The sequence below is a fragment of the Cherax quadricarinatus genome, chromosome 52 (genome assembly GCF_038502225.1).
Source record: "Cherax quadricarinatus isolate ZL_2023a chromosome 52, ASM3850222v1, whole genome shotgun sequence".
Classification (NCBI taxonomy): domain Eukaryota; kingdom Metazoa; phylum Arthropoda; class Malacostraca; order Decapoda; family Parastacidae; genus Cherax; species Cherax quadricarinatus.
The window spans coordinates 6,527,400-6,543,287 of NC_091343.1; the positions used below are offsets into that span (position 1 = coordinate 6,527,400).

The 15,888-nt window shown below is 40.9% G+C and overlaps 1 long non-coding RNA gene across 2 annotated transcripts in view; it reads right to left on the reverse strand.

Moving 5' to 3' along the window:
* Positions 1–207: 207 nt before the first annotated feature.
* The window catches only part of LOC128696800 (uncharacterized), a 53,841-nt gene continuing 38,160 nt past the window's right edge, over positions 208–15,888 (reverse strand). Inside the window, exons 3-4 of one of the 2 annotated variants that reach the window (XR_011393430.1) lie at positions 1,167–1,285; positions 208–955 (exon numbers count right to left, since the gene is read on the reverse strand). This is a non-coding gene — a long non-coding RNA (uncharacterized lncRNA). Of the gene's footprint in view, positions 956–1,166; positions 1,286–1,313; positions 3,560–15,888 lie in introns of those variants that run through there. The other variant, XR_011393431.1, reaches the window with a different exon arrangement.

Here is a 15,888-nt window from a genome sequence, read left to right on the forward strand (position 1 = left end):
ATGTTTATGATCGAAACATGTTTATTTTTTATCAAAAGTTTGAAGTAACGCATTTTACGGCTACCCTGATCTGGTAACACTGGTCAACAATTTTTGAAAAGTTGTATGCTTCTTAATGAGATTAATTCTTATGTATTTTCATGTTCTGAATCCAAATATCACCTTGAAAAATGCTTACTGGCTATAGGTTTAAAGATATGATACATGTAATATTTGATTATTTTATTATAACGTACAATATGTGTCAGTGTGGTTTAAACTCTAATCCGTACTTACTCTCTGCCTTTTTGCATGACGCTTATAGTGGGCTGAAGAATCATCTCTTGATAATGTCCAGCAATAGTCTGCAAGCATTCTTGTGCCCCATTTGGCCTGGTACCATTTTTCCATGGTTGAAATATCTTGGTGAAACCTTTCGCAATGTTCATCACTAACTTCCCCACAGTTCGCTAGAAAAAAGTCTAAATGCGAGTCCAAAAAGTGGACTTTAAGTGACATGTTACATCTCATGTTCTTGTGAGCCTTGATGAGGTTTTCCACCAATTCTTCATAGTTACCTTCCCCTCTGTTTCCGAGAAATCCCTTCGCCACTAACTTGAATGCTTCCCAAGCAGCTTTCTCCTCCCCATGAAGGTCTGATTCAAAGTCACCAACTTTAAGAAGCTCTCGAATCTAAGGACCATTGAAGACTCCCTCTCTTATCTTAGTGTCCCTCAGTAAGGGGAATTTTGATGTAAATACTTGAATCCCTGACGAGAAACTGAAGGTTAGTAGCACAACTGTTGCAGCTTATGTGTGGAGCCCAGTTCTTATCCTGATCACCAATCTTGCATCCAAAATATAGGTGATATGCCTTTCTAATCATATCAGTTATATGGCGCTTCTGTGTTGCAAGGGTTACATCACCACAAATGTAGCAAAGGTTGTCTGTACTAGTCACACAAGTACGAGGCATCTGAAAGAAGAAAACAAACAATTAGAAGAGAAACAGAAAATTTATTCATTAATTTATCATTATAATACAGAGCATGATATTAAGCATAAGTATTTATATCATTCAGCAGGAAAATAAAATTAATATAATATGCCTCACATGCATATCAAGATCTTGCTCAGTGAATATTTATATTAAGTTTAAAAGGTATTTGGCTAAGAAAATCACGTACCTTTTACCTCAAAATATGAGCTTGCACATCACAACCACCTTCTATGACTGCTGGAACAATAATGAAGGTCAGTGAGACTGAGTGTGGTAAGAAACATACTGCCGCAAGCCTGTTGGAACCTGTTGTGACACGGAGATGTACAGTATATTGAAAAGGAAAGCTAACAAACAATTTTAGCCATGATATTCATTATCTTACCTAGTTGGAAATTGCTACTCTGGTCTCGGAAGCATTTTGGTTGTTGACCAGTGTAATGTATTGGTAGAGAGCAACCATCCAAGGAGGAGCTACCGTCCTGCTAAGCGTGCGTGAAACGGAAACATTTTAAACGTTTTATACTGGCATTATCGTTTTTTTTTCACCAACAGTTAAGATAACAAGTACGTATATCTTACAAACTCCTACAATACACGTATCATTACTTACTGCCTGTTTCTTCTTTTTCCTGTAAAATTCCATTACAATTTACTTGGCGTGGTCTGAGATCGGGCCGCGGGAGCAATGATCCTGAAACCCTAATCAGATATAAACAGACACATGACAGTTTGCAAAGTTAGAGCAGTTGCTAGTTTTACAAAATACACTATCGAGCAAAATAGTTGATAATGCAATGATTTCCTGCATTAACTTCAAGTACAACTTGCATCCTTCCATAAGCTGGATTGAATCCTAAAAAAAAATATTAAAGTTTTAAAGTATTATAGCTCATATCCCATCTGTTTATACTGGCAATTATGTCGATTATAATTTGGACGATAAAGAGAAAATATGGCAGGGGAGGGGTAGGCATTTGGCAGGTAGTGACATAACTTTAGCATTATATACAATGTCGTAAGTCACTTCTACTGTGATGGATATGTGGGTCACCGGGTCACCAGCAGCAACAGTCTGGTTGATCAGGCAAGCCCGAAACGAGCCTGGTCTAAGGCCAGACTCTGGGAGTAGAAAAATTCTCGCAACTCATCAAAGGCATATCAAAGGTAAGGTACTTTAAAATATTAAAAACGATTACAAGGGTAAACGGAGCAATGCATACTACTACAGAATCTGATGACGAATAGACTTGAATAAAGCATTTACAGAATAATATACACGCTCTCACGTACGCAGGCCTACACATATACAAGAAATAAATTAATGCCTAAAACAGTGTCGGCACTTTACCATTTTCTGGTTAGACAGTGACAATAAACAACAGTCCATCTTTTAGTGTACTACATTTGCTTGATATCTATGCTCGTATCTTGTTTCGGGAATCATCGTCCCCACGGCCTGGTCTTAGACCAGACCTTCTAAATGGGGAACAAAATATTATGAATAAGAAACAAAAATATGCGTATGCTGGATGGGAGATGTTTATTTGTTCATAAGACTGAAAAAAAGACGAATTCTTTCCAGTTTATGTTCTACACTCGCATGAATTGACAGTTTACCTCCCTGGATGGTTGCTGTGCACCAATATATTACTCAAAAAAAAAACAGCCAACATTGCGCAATAAAATATTAGCAATCAGCTATATATAAAGTAGTTACGAAAAATAGGGAGAAATTATTTAGTAGTTAAAATATAATGGGTTAAGAAATTAACTGGTATTGTATCTTATAGAATTTACAAAATTAAACGAGAGGAATGTAGCTAAAGATGTCAAGAGAGGTGCAACTCGCAACTCGAGTGTTATTCAAGGTGAGGCATGTTACAGCATTAACCAGCTCTGACATATAAAAGCAATATTTCTTATACTAACATCCTGTCTGAGATGAGAACGCCTAATCAGAAGAAACCGCTCTAACTTATTTAAGCTTCAAGCACGAAATATCAAGGTAACTATGAGAAACCATTTCAAAATTAGTAGTTTTGCATCCCCTGTCAGCAGAGTGAAATACAACTGCTACAAAAAGATCAGCATATTAAAAAGAAGTTCTAAACTCGTGTAGGTCATAAAACAATAGTAAACATTTTAGACTACTCTTGTTGTCTAAAACAATGTGACGACCTAGTTCAAGCTCAAAAGGCTTATGTGAAAATATTAAAAGTAAAAATTTTATTAGCCATGCAATTTACTAAGATAAAATATTCAAATTGTGTATACACCCGAAAACCTTTGAAGTTTATTTTTGGATAATTTCTTGTTCGATGAATTTAATGTCAACCAACAAATGGAAAATAATTACACGAGCGTTAAAAGTAAAACAGTTGTTTATTTTTTAATTACAAAACAATACTGCATATTGTGCGACCTTTCCTGCTTGCCTTTCACGTTATGTAGAGCTGGAGGCGTCCTTCACTGAGGCCAACAGACGGGTGGTGCAGGCCTGACGTCGTCATCGATGTCTGGTGGGGTGAAGGTCAGCCAGATGATATGTGAACCCTGCTCACTGCTGACTCATATACACTGTGCAGGGAAATATGTAGCGCTCGATTCACATGTTTGGCTAGCTGTATAGCCAAGTCTCCTTACCTACTGCTCGTATTTATCTAACAGTTTATAAATAGGTACTTGGGTGTTAGACGACTTCCACCCAGGTAGATCTGTTTGTGACTCGATAAAGCCCAGTGTGTGGGCGAAACGTTGTCAATAAAGGATCACATTATACTGCATATGACTTTTATGATTTCAATCCTAGGGGTGGAGTTTACCTATAGATTATTTTGAGGGTCAACGCCCCCGCGGCCCGGTCCTAGACTAGGCCTCCCAGTGGATCAAAGCCTGATCAACCTGGCTGTTACTGCAGGCAACACGCAATTCGGCGTACGAACCAAAGCCCGGCTGATCGGTCACTGACTCTAGGTATCTGTCCTGTTCCCTCTTGAGGACAGTCAGCGATCTATTGATAATTCCCCTCATGTATGATGGGAGGCTGTTGAACAGTCTTGGGCCCCAGATACTTAGTTTTTTTCCTTAGTGTACTCATGGCACCCCTGCTTTTCATTGGGGGTATGTTGAACCGTCTGCCGAGTCTTTTGCTTTCGTAGGGAGTGAATTGCGTTAGATTTGGGACCAGTCCCTCTAGGATTTTCTAGGTGTAACTTACGATAAATTTTTCTCACATACATTCCAGGGAGTACAGGTCAAGGAATTTCAAACGTTCTCAGTAATTAAAGTTTCCTGACTGAACTAATAAGTGCAATGAAGGTACTCTGTATATTCTCTAGATCTACAATTTCACCTGCCTTGAATGTGGCTGTTAGTGTAAATTAGTATTCCAGTATAGAGTGAACAAGTTACCTAAAGAGGATCACCAGTGGCACGAAATCCCTTATTTTATAAGTTCTCATTATCCATCCTATCATTTTCATCGCAGATGTGATGCTGACACTGTTGTGATCCTTAAAGATGATATCCTCTAACATTATCACTCCCAAGTCTTTCACATTAGATTTTCGTTCTATTCTGTTAGAATTTGTTGAATATTCCATTCTAGCTATTATTTCCTCAAGTTTTCCCTAATGGGGTAACTGAAATTTATTATAATTTTGCGGACCACTGGAAAACTTGGCTTGTATCCGCCTGGAGATTTACCGTGTCAATGGATGATATTCGTGAAGATTCTAGTATCGTTTGCAAAGGAACACACGGTGCTATGGTTAACATCTCTGTGTCTGATATGAAAATGAGGAAAAGGATGGGGGAAAGTACTGTACCTTGTGGAACAGAACTTTTCATTGTGAGCCTCCAACTTAATTGTTTACCATTACTCTTCTGAGTTCTGTTTGTTAGAAAGTTGAGGCTACATCTGCCCACTTTTCCAGTTACTCCTTTAGCACACATTTTGTGCTCTAATACACCACAACTGCACTTACTGAAGGCTTTTGAAAAGTTTGTGTATACTACATCCGCAGTGTTTGTCCTTCAGTTCATCCAAGACCATGTCATAGTGGTCTAGTGGCTGCAAAAGGCAGGACCGACCTGCTCTAAACCCATGTTGCCCTGGGTTGTGCAAATGTTGGTAATCCAAGTGGCTGGCAATCATGCTTCTTAGATGCATTTCAAAGATTTTTTTTTATAATGTTGGACGTTAGCGCTGTCGGTCTATAATTATTTGCTACTGCTGTGCTGCCACCTTTATGAAGTGGGGCTACTTCCGTTGTTTTTAACGACTATAGGGTGACCCCCGTGTCCAGGCTCCCTCTCCATAGCATACTTAGGGAACACGAAAGGGATTTCCTATGGTTCTTGACGAACACGGAATTCTACAAGTCTGGACTTGGGGCCCAGGTTCGTTCATTTAAGTTCAATTTTTTCTACTTTTCTACTCAGATAGTCGAGCCCCCTTGAGAAACTCAGTGATTTTTCACCTTCACCTGTAGAGGGTGCATCGCTCTCTTTCCAGATTACATACTCTCCTTTTTTTCTTAGGGAAATGCGCCTTAAGCATACTTCAACTGCCAAGTAGCTGATCCTTTCAAAGACACTGGTTCAGATCAGTGTTAAGATAACTTTCCCAGCATGTTTCATTAAGGACTTTTTTTTATCCCAGTTGAGGTTCTTGTTGACTGTGATGAAGGTATTTTTGACTATATGTATTTTGCTAGTCAGGACCCCTGTACAAACAAGTCTGAACTTCGATTAGGTTGTGATCTGAATTAACTTTGATACTGTTATATTTCGTACCAGGTCATCATTATTCGTGAAAATAAAGTCAACTGTGTTTTCCAGAATTGTTGGCTCCACTGTTTTCTGGTTTAAGACGAATTTATTAGATTCAGCAGCTCGTGCGTGCGTGCGTGCGAGAGAGAGAGAGAGAGAGAGAGAGAGAGAGAGAGAGAGAGAGAGGAGAGGAGAGAGAGAGAGAGAGAGAAGAGAGGAGGAGAGAGAGAGAGAGAGAGAGAGAGAGAGAGAGAGAGAGAGAGAGAAGTGTAGATGATAGAGAGAGAGAGAGAGAGATATAGAGAGAGAGAGAGAGAGAGAGAGAGAGAGAGAGAGAGAGAGGGAGAGAGAGAAAATTTCATCTGAGCTGCTTCCTGGGATTATCTCTAACATTATTGGCTACATTCTTCCCCTGTGTATGTCTTAAACTGTCATTGAGCATCAAAATATTTTGGGCTGGGGATGGAAGATTTTTCAGACTAATCAATTTTCAACTGTTCCTTGAACTGTTGGGAAGTTGCATCTGGCGACTTATACAACCAAAATCACTAGGTTTTGGTTCTCTCAATATTTATTGCTAAAACTTCAATTACATGATTTGTGGTGTTCAGTAAACTCTGTGCAAGTGTGCGACTCTGATATATTGGCCAACCCTCCCTCGTTGCTTGCTCTTTCTGTCACATCTAAATAAGTTGTACCCTGTTATCCATATTTCGCTATATATATATAGTGGTCTTTTGTGTGGGTATCTGTGAAGGCAGCAAACATTTGATTATGAGTAGTACAAGATGTTACACGTTAGACAGGGCTGGGCTTTGAAATTTAAACCATATAAAAATGGTGAGAGATGAATGCTAAAATAGTCGTCATGCAAGGTCAAGATTAGTTACCTTTAAGATGCTACGGTTTCATGATATTAGATGTATGTGATACATCTAAGGATGCAGTGAGATGCCTCTTTATTTGAAAAAAAAAAAACAGTTGGAGTGTGATGGGTTGCCTGCAGTATTAAGCAATATGCTCCTCACTCTTAAGTGTTTCTGTAATATCCATAAATGCAAGCTTTATATGCTAGTTTGTGCCTAAGATAATCTTAGGTATGTTTACCATAACCTTTATTATTGATATAACCCAATAAAGACCTATAGCAACTGTTACAACATCGTCAAAATATTATTCTGCTAAATACAACTCGAGTTCGTGAAGACTACACATTATAAACTTATGATTAAAATAAAACCATCTGTGTCGAGACGAGCATCCTAGTTATCAAAGGAACGAGAGATTTGCAAATTCAGCTGTACACCGCGTACACCAATTTCTTAAATCTTTCCAATGAATCTGAAGGTAAATTATTATAAATTATTTGCTTAAGACAACGACTGGTATAAATCCATACTGTAGGCCTCTTACAGAATTGTGGGATACAACGAACTGCAAAATTTTCAAATGGGATGTACCGTGGAGATACACACCATGCTTGTATCGTTTAGAGTGATGAATTAAATACAATCTTAAATGAGAATTGAGTAGGAATGTGTGTTCGTTTGGTTGTTATAATCACCCAGTTGTATCTTTACCTTTGATGTTCCTCTGGTGTGTTTCGAGAGTCGCTACTCTTGCAACCCGGCCCTGGGTCAGCTTGGGTCAACTTTGCAAGCGGCAAGTTGAGGGGCGGGGCCGAGATGGGACTCAACCCATAGCTGGCTAGCTGGTCTAGTGGCTAACGCGACGGGCTGGAGTTTTGAGACTATGACCGCGGGTTCAATCCCGGCCGGGGTATGGTTTGTTTGCAATCGTGTCATTACGATTTCGTGAGTCATGGGACTCAACCCTTGCAATCACATCTAGGTGAGAAAGTGGGCGGGCGGGCACGCGAACGCAACCCCCCTCCCCCTGCACCCACGCGCATGCACACAAACGCATGCGCGCACACTCATACACAACACGAACGCACCCATACGCATTTGTCCCCACTTCTTTAATTTTTATCAACCGATTTAACCGAGTCTTGGCCTCCAGGGTCCGATCATATCTACTATGTAGTACTGGTCGCCACCACCTCTTCATTTTACTTGTTACAGTAACCACCCAAAGACTGTAAAAGATCTTTTTAACATCCATGCTGCTTGAAAGTGTCTTGAGCTGCCATTTATGTCCCATGGTGTCTTCTTGTATTTTAATAAACCTTTCCATACGCACTCTATTTAATCTTCTGATAAGGCTTTCTGTTGTAATCATGTCACCTCCAAGGAAATAAGATTGCAAAAACTGCTAGCACCAAATGTGACTGAAAAATATCAAACTTCTGTAGCTGAATATGACAGTATGTATAAATCATTCTAAAAGAAAACGCGAGTTTATGAACAATTTACTAAGCCACGTTCGCCTAATGATGATAGTTGTGGTTTTCCAAAGTTGACTCCCATTAGGCTTCCTATTAGTAGTTACCCGGACGCTGTTAAATCAGTAAACATACTTCGCGGTTCAGTACATGATTAGTTTTTCTATAACGTTAGAATTATTTTCTATATTTTTACAAGCTACCATACACTAAGAAATCTGTCATGGCACAGGACATTAGGAAACCAACATTTAACTTTTAAAATGATGATAACATCATCATTTTAAAAGGTAAATTTTTAAAAGCTAAATCTTTTATGAACTTTACTTTCCTACTAGCTGCCTACATACAAAAACACCCCCATCCACACACAGCACTATTATGAAACCAACACCTGAAAAAGGATGATAAGAAACTGGAAAGAGTGCAGACATACGCAACGAGGCTTGCTCTAGAGATAAGGGGGTATGAGGTACAAGAGGAGGCTAGCGGAACTGAGTCTAACGACATTACATTACCGAAGAAACACGCAAGAGAAAAAAAAAAAACACGCGGGGACAGGCTGTTGGAGAGGCGAGAAAAGGTACCCAGGAGAATAGCTGGAAGTTAAAGGCAGATAACCTCGATGGTGCACACAGGCTCCATAAATAGTTTTTCGAGTAGGTAAGATAGGGACCATGATACAGAGGAAGTAAAATTGGCAAACGGCGGGGCTGAGTTACGACTCGACCCTTGCAACCACACATAGGTGACCGCCCACACCCATTCACACGAAGGCACCCGCACACGAGCGAGCCTATGAACCCTCACGCACCCACAACAGCACCCTCAACAGGAGCCAACATGGTTTCAGTGATGGGAAATCTCGTGTCACAAACCTACTGGAGTTCTATGACATGGGGACAGCAGTAAGACAAGAGAGAGAGGGGTGGGTGGATTGCATTTTCTTGGGCTGCAAAAAGGCGTTTGACACAGTTCCACACAAGAGATTAGTGCAAAAACTGGAGGACCAAGCAGGGATAACAGGGAAGGCACTACAATGGATCAGGGAATACTTGTCAGGAAGACAGCAGCGAGTCATGGTACGTGGCGAGGTGACAGAGTAGGCACCTGTGATCAGCGGGGTCCCACAGGGGTCAGTCCTAGGACCAGTGCTATTTCTGGTATTTGTGAACGACATGACGGAAGGAATAGACTCCGAAGTGTCCCTGTTTGCAGATGACGTGAAGTTGATAGAGAAGAATTCATTCGATCGAAGACCAGGCAGAACTACAAAAGGATCTGGACAGGCTGCAGACCTAGTCCAGCAATTGGCTCCTGGAGTTCAACCCCACCAAGTGCAAAGTCATGAAGATTGGGGAAGGGCAAAGAAGACCGCAGACGGAGTACAGTCTAGGGGGCCAGAGACTACAAACCTCGCTCAAGGAAAAAGATCTTGGGGTGAGTATAACACCAGGCACATCTGAAGCGCACATCAACCAAATAACTGCTGCAGCGTATGGGCGCCTAGTAAACCTCATAACAGCATTCCGACATCTTAATAAAGAATCGTTCAGGACCCTGTACACCATGTACGTTAGGCCCATATTGGAGTATGCGGCACCAGTTTGGAACCCACACCTAGCCAAGCACGTAAAGAAACTAGAGAAAGTGCAAAGGTTTGCAACAAGACTAGTCCTAGAGCTAAGAGGTATGTCCTACGAGGAGAGGTTAAGGGAAATCAACCTGACGAAACTGGACGACAGGAGAGATAGGGGGGACATGATAACGACATACAAAATACTGAGAGGAATTGACAAGGTGGACAAAGACAGGATGTTCCAGAGATGGGACATAACAACAAGGGGACACAGTTGGAAGTTGAAGACACAGATGAATCACAGGGATGTTAGGAAGTATTTCTTCAGCCACATAGTAGTCAGGAAGTGGAATAGTTTGGGAAGCGATGTAGTGGAGGCAGGATCCATACATAGCTTTAAGCAGAGGTATGATAAAGCTCACGGTTCAGGGAGAGTGACCTAGTAGCGACCAGTGAAGAGGCGGGGCCAGGAGCTTGGAATCGACCCCTGCAACCTCAACTAGGTGAGTACATGGCGAGGGTCCGGGTTTGATTCCCAGCGAGGATAGAAACATTGGGCGTTTCTTTACACAGGTTGTCTATGTTCCCATCAGTAATATGGGTACCTGGTGTGGGTTGTATCCTGGGACAAAACTGACCTAATTTGCCCCAAGTGCTGTGCATAACAAGCGGCTTTCTATATAGCAGTATGTCATGGATGTCAGCTAAGTCTGTATACCATGTGTATGTACTTGTAGAAATTAAAATATTATATATTATATTACACGCACACACATTGTGTGCACTCACCTCGTTGTGGTTGTAGGGGTCGAATCTCAGCTCCTGGCCCCGCCTCTTCACTGGCCGCTAATCAGCCACTCAACCTGCTCCGTGAGCTTTATCATACCTCTCCTTAAAGCTATGTATAGATCCTGCCTCCACTACATCACTTCCCAGACTATTCCATTCCTGACAACTCTGTGACTAAAGAAATACTTCCTGACATCCCTGTGGTTCATCTGAGTCTCCAACTTCCAACTGTGACCCTTTGTTGCTGTGCCCCATTTCTGGAACATCCTGTCTCTGTCCACCTTGTCGATCCCTCTCAGTATTTTATATGTCGTTGTCATATCCCCCCTATCTCTCCTGTCTTCCAGTGTCGTCAGGGTGATTTCCCTTAACCTTTCCTCGTAGGACATACCCATTAGCTTCGAGACTAGTCTTGTTACAAAACTTTGCACTTTCTCTAGTATCCTTACATGCTTGGTTAGGTGAGGGTTCCAATCTGGCGCTGCATACTCCAGTACAGGCCTAATGTACACAGTGTACATGGTCCTGAATGTCTCCTTATTAAGATGTCGGAATGGTGTTCTCGGGTTTGCCAATCGCCCGTATGCTGCCGCAGTTATTTGGTTGATGTGCGCCTCAGGAGATGTGCCCAGTGTTATACTTACCCCAAGATCCTTTTCCTTCAGTGAGGTTTGTAGTCTCTGGCCCCCTTAACTGTACTCCGTCTGTGGTCGTCTTTACCCTTCCCCAATCTTCATGACTTTGCACTTGGTGGGGTTGAACTCCATGGGCCAGATGCGGAACCAGTCCTGCAGTCTGTCCAGATCCCTCTGTGGTTCTGCCTGGTCCTTGTTCGACTGATTTCTCATCAACTTCACATCATTTGCAAACAGGGACACTTCGGAGTTTATTCCTTCCGTCATGTCGTTCACAAATACAAGAAACAGTACCGGTCCTAGGACTGATCCCTGTGGCACCCTGCTCGTTACAGGCGCCTACTCTGATACCTCACCACGTACCATGGCTCGCTGTTCTCCTCCCTGATCCACTGTAGTGCCTTCCCTGTTATCCCTGCTTGGTCCTCCAGCTTTTGCACTAATCTCTTGTGTGGAACTGTGTCAAACGCCTTCTTACAGTCCAAGAAAATGCAATCTACCCACCCCTCTTTCTTGTCTTACTGCCGTCACCCTGTCATAGAACTCCAGTAAGTTTGTGACGCAGGATTTCCCATCCCTGAAACCGTGCTGGCTGTCGTTAAGCTCATTCCTTTGTGTGTGTGTGTGTGTGTGTGTGTGTGTGTGTGTGTGTGTGTGTGTGTGTGTGTGTGTGTGTGTGTGAGAGAGAGAGAGAGAGAGAGAGAGAGAGAGAGAGAAATCACTGCATAACTAGATATGATGTGCAGTGAAGCTAGGCTGGGTATTATTTTGGCCAACTTATTTTTATGCAATAAATCTCATTTAGCATTAACTACACTGTATATATCCAGATGTATATTATACACTGAGATGAAGTGTATGTACACTTACCTGACGGTTGCTAAAAGACGTTTCAAGGGTCACCGCTTCCGTGCCCCAGTGCCAGACCAAGCCTCCTTGTTGATGGCCTGATTAATCAGACTGTTAGAGCTAGTCGCGCGGAGTTCAGCGTATGTATCACAGCCACGCTGATCACGAAATGACTTTAGGAATTTATCGAGTTCCCTCTTGAAGACAGCTAAGGGTCTGTTGGCAATTCCAGTTAAGTATAAAATGAGGGTGTTGAAAAATCGTGGTCCCTTTACACTGAGTTATCTCTAGTGTATTTATTGCACCCCTGATTTTCATTTAATATATTTTGCGCCATCTGCTGAGCCTCTTGTTTTCGTAAGGAATGATTTGGGTTTTCAGATTTGGGATCAATTCCCCCAGAATTATCAAACATTCTCTATAATTTAGGTACTATATTGAATTTATGAGAGCAGTCAAGTTTCTCTGTACATTTTCAACACTGCGATTTCGCCTGCCTTAAAAGGTACTTTTAGTAATATTCCAGTGTAAAAAGAACACGCATCGTTAAGATTTACCCTCAATGGATGCCACTCAAACAAATTCTATTATCATCAGCTAAGATATAGAGATAGATTCGTGTCTATACAGGATATGAGAATGATGAAGTCATTGGGGCGAGTACTATACCTTAAGGGACAGAGCTTTTCATTATGGCTGCCTCTGATTTTACTATGTTCACTATTATTCTTGATAACTGGGGGAGGTGACCACCAGAAATCCTTCAGGTAACCAAGTACCATTGGCGTTATATTTCATGTTCTGAATGTTCTTGGAATCCATCGTGCCATTTTTCTGGAGTTTACTATACTTCACTGTGTTCTCTAAATGACATATCTGACGTTATTATACCTAAATTATTCTTGTGTTCCGCATTCTGTGGTCGTCTTCATTAATTCAAAAGCAACTGAAATGTGTCGCCAATGTACATCTAACTTACATACATATTTTAGTACCAGATATCGTTCGCAAAGAATGATACGAAGCTGTGACTAGTGTTTTTAGTTGTCTGCTATGAGGAGGAGGAGGAGGAGGAGAAGGATGATAATAATAATAATAATAATAATAATAATAATAATAATAATAATAATAATAATAATAATAATAAAACAGCAAAGGGGCTATGACCATGTTTTTGAGTATTTAACCTTCACTTTGCAGAGCTCAGCTTTGCTTTGTTTACTGCTACTCTTTGCGCTCTGTTAGAAGTTTAAATATCCATTCCCCTACTTTCCTGTTATACCTACTGATCTTATTTCATGGGTTATCACTCCACGTTCACATTTGCCAAATACCTTTGCAGAATCCATGTAACAATATCTGAGTTTTAGTTTTCTCACAAAGCCTCGGTGCTGGCATGAAGGCCCCTAGCACCAATAGCCTGGCAGACCAGGCGGTCAACAGGGAAGACTGGCTTCACCTCGGGATGTGACGGTAGACCCTTCGAAACAGGTTAACTGTTTGCAGATAACTACAGACATGGCTCTAGGTTTGGTTATATTAATTTACAAGAAAGCAGGATTAGCTCATATTAAACTACCCAGGTTTTTATGAAAATGGTATACAATACCATGTACGCTAATGTACAAGGTAGAGCGTTAGAATTACACCAGAATATAGAACTAGTGCACGATGACAAAAATCCAGTCATTAGCCCGGGAGAAGAGAAAGACCAAGCTGGGTGATGACAACAATGGCAGTAAACTAAAAACTCCCATCAACGACCCTAACCCATTTACACTGTGCCGACACTATCCCCTTAAGCTCTTTGTTTCAAATCCACAACCATTTTTACCTACCTCTGAGGGGAAAGTTTTTGTATGCACACTGAAAGTGTACTCGTAAAACAATAAAATTTGCAAGAATTTAGTGTACTCGCTAAATGCTTAACAAACATGCCGGTACCCACTACCGAAATACATATGTCGCATACCAGAAGTATGCGACATAACTAAGAGAAACATGGTAATATTATACAGAGTAGACCTTCCACCAAAAAAACCGGACTTACATGATTAACCTTGTGTGGAATAGTCACTTCCTTGGTGCAGTTGCTGGTGAATTGTTCCAGCCATGGCATTGTGACTTTTCTTTCATTATTCAGAAGGATTAGATTTTAGATATTGTCGCCGAAGCGGCTAGTTTATTGTGTACCCCAATATCCATCCTGTAGGCCCTGTAGGCCCGGTGGCCTGGTGGCTAAAGCTCCCGCTTCACACACAGAGGGCCCGGGTTCGATTCCCGGCGGGTGGAAACATTTCGACACGTTTCCTTACACCTATTGTCCTGTTCACCTAGCAGCAAATAGGTACCTGGGTGTTAGTCGACTGGTGTGGGTCGCATCCTGGGGGACAAGATTAAGGACCCCAATGGAAATAAGTTAGACAGTCCTCGATGACGCACTGACTTTCTTGGGTTATCCTGGGTGGCTAACCCTCCGGGGATTAAAAATCCGAACGAAATCTTATCTTATCTTAGAAGGTAGCGAACGAGCATATGGATACACAAAGTCCTAGGAACTACGCTCCAAAAGGAGTTGAGTACATCTGGGTTTATATTTACAGTTATCTACTGCAAGCAAATTTAGGAAATTTGTTAAATATGTCTGGTTATCTTATTTTCATTAATACGATATCTTGACATATCACAAACCCAGATAATGACCATGTCAAACGCCAATGGGACGAAACTGCCGGGGCATCTAAGACATTAAAATGTGCTTTCAATGGGAGATTGCTGTATAGCCCTTGTGGCTTACCGCTTCTTTTTTATTATAATAATAATTAATGGGAGATTGGAGCAATCTTACAGGAAATCTGGAGCCTTGCAATTTTCTACAAGTGGTCAATAACTGCTTAACAAAACAGCTTGTGGTGGAGCCAACTAGAGTAAATAACCTACTTGACTCGGTTCTGGTAAATAGAGTATCTAACGTATAACCTTGAGGTTAATAAGAAACTAGAAGAACGTGATCATAAATCAATTGGTTTTAATCTCTCGCAGAATGGCGGTATTTTAATAACAAAAAACAAAGTTAAGATCCCAGACTTTCATGCAGTCAATATTGTGAGGCTAATGGACTACCTGAGTAATGTAGACTGAGGTGACCTTACTAGGGATTACAGAAAGGGACAGATGGGAAGATACTTACCAATATGACATTTTCAAAGCAGTTTACAAGCTGCCCAAGCTGCTTATAATTCCTGATGAAGAAATAAGATCAAACAAATGACCCTGTCTTGGATAAATGAAAGGCATTTACAGGAGAATCAAGAGAGGGTTACATTATGGACTAATATAAATAATTTATAAGTAAAAAAATGGTATAAGGAAAGCCAAGTGATTTTAAAGTTAAAGTTGCAAGGAAATCAATCAATCCAAAGAGTTTCTTTTAGGTATATAGGAATAGCACAGCCCCCAAACGAAAAATGTATCATTTTTAACACATTTCCTATCGTTTCACACAAAAGGAAACAAACAAAATTCCAGAAATATCCATTTACAAAGCAGGGGATAGGTCCTTAACTTTCAATTACTGACCAATCAGCTTTTCCTAAGTTATGGAAAAACTAATGAAAGCAATAACTGCAGACGTCACTCAAAGTCACTTTGAAAAACATAATGTGATCACTGTATCTTAGCATGGTTTTACAGTTCCATACAGAAGAATGCTGAAGAAAATACGGGGATCAGGGCTAGCCCCTATTGTTTACAATCGTCATAATTAACATGGATTAAGGAATAAATAACGACATAAGGAAATTAGCCGATGACAATAAACTAGGCCATCTAGAGTTACAGGATCCAAATAGGTTGATGTGGACGGAGAAGTGACAGATGTAGTTGAAAAGAAAATAACCAAGGCACGTAGTGCAAGTTTAAAAAAATAGAGTTCAAT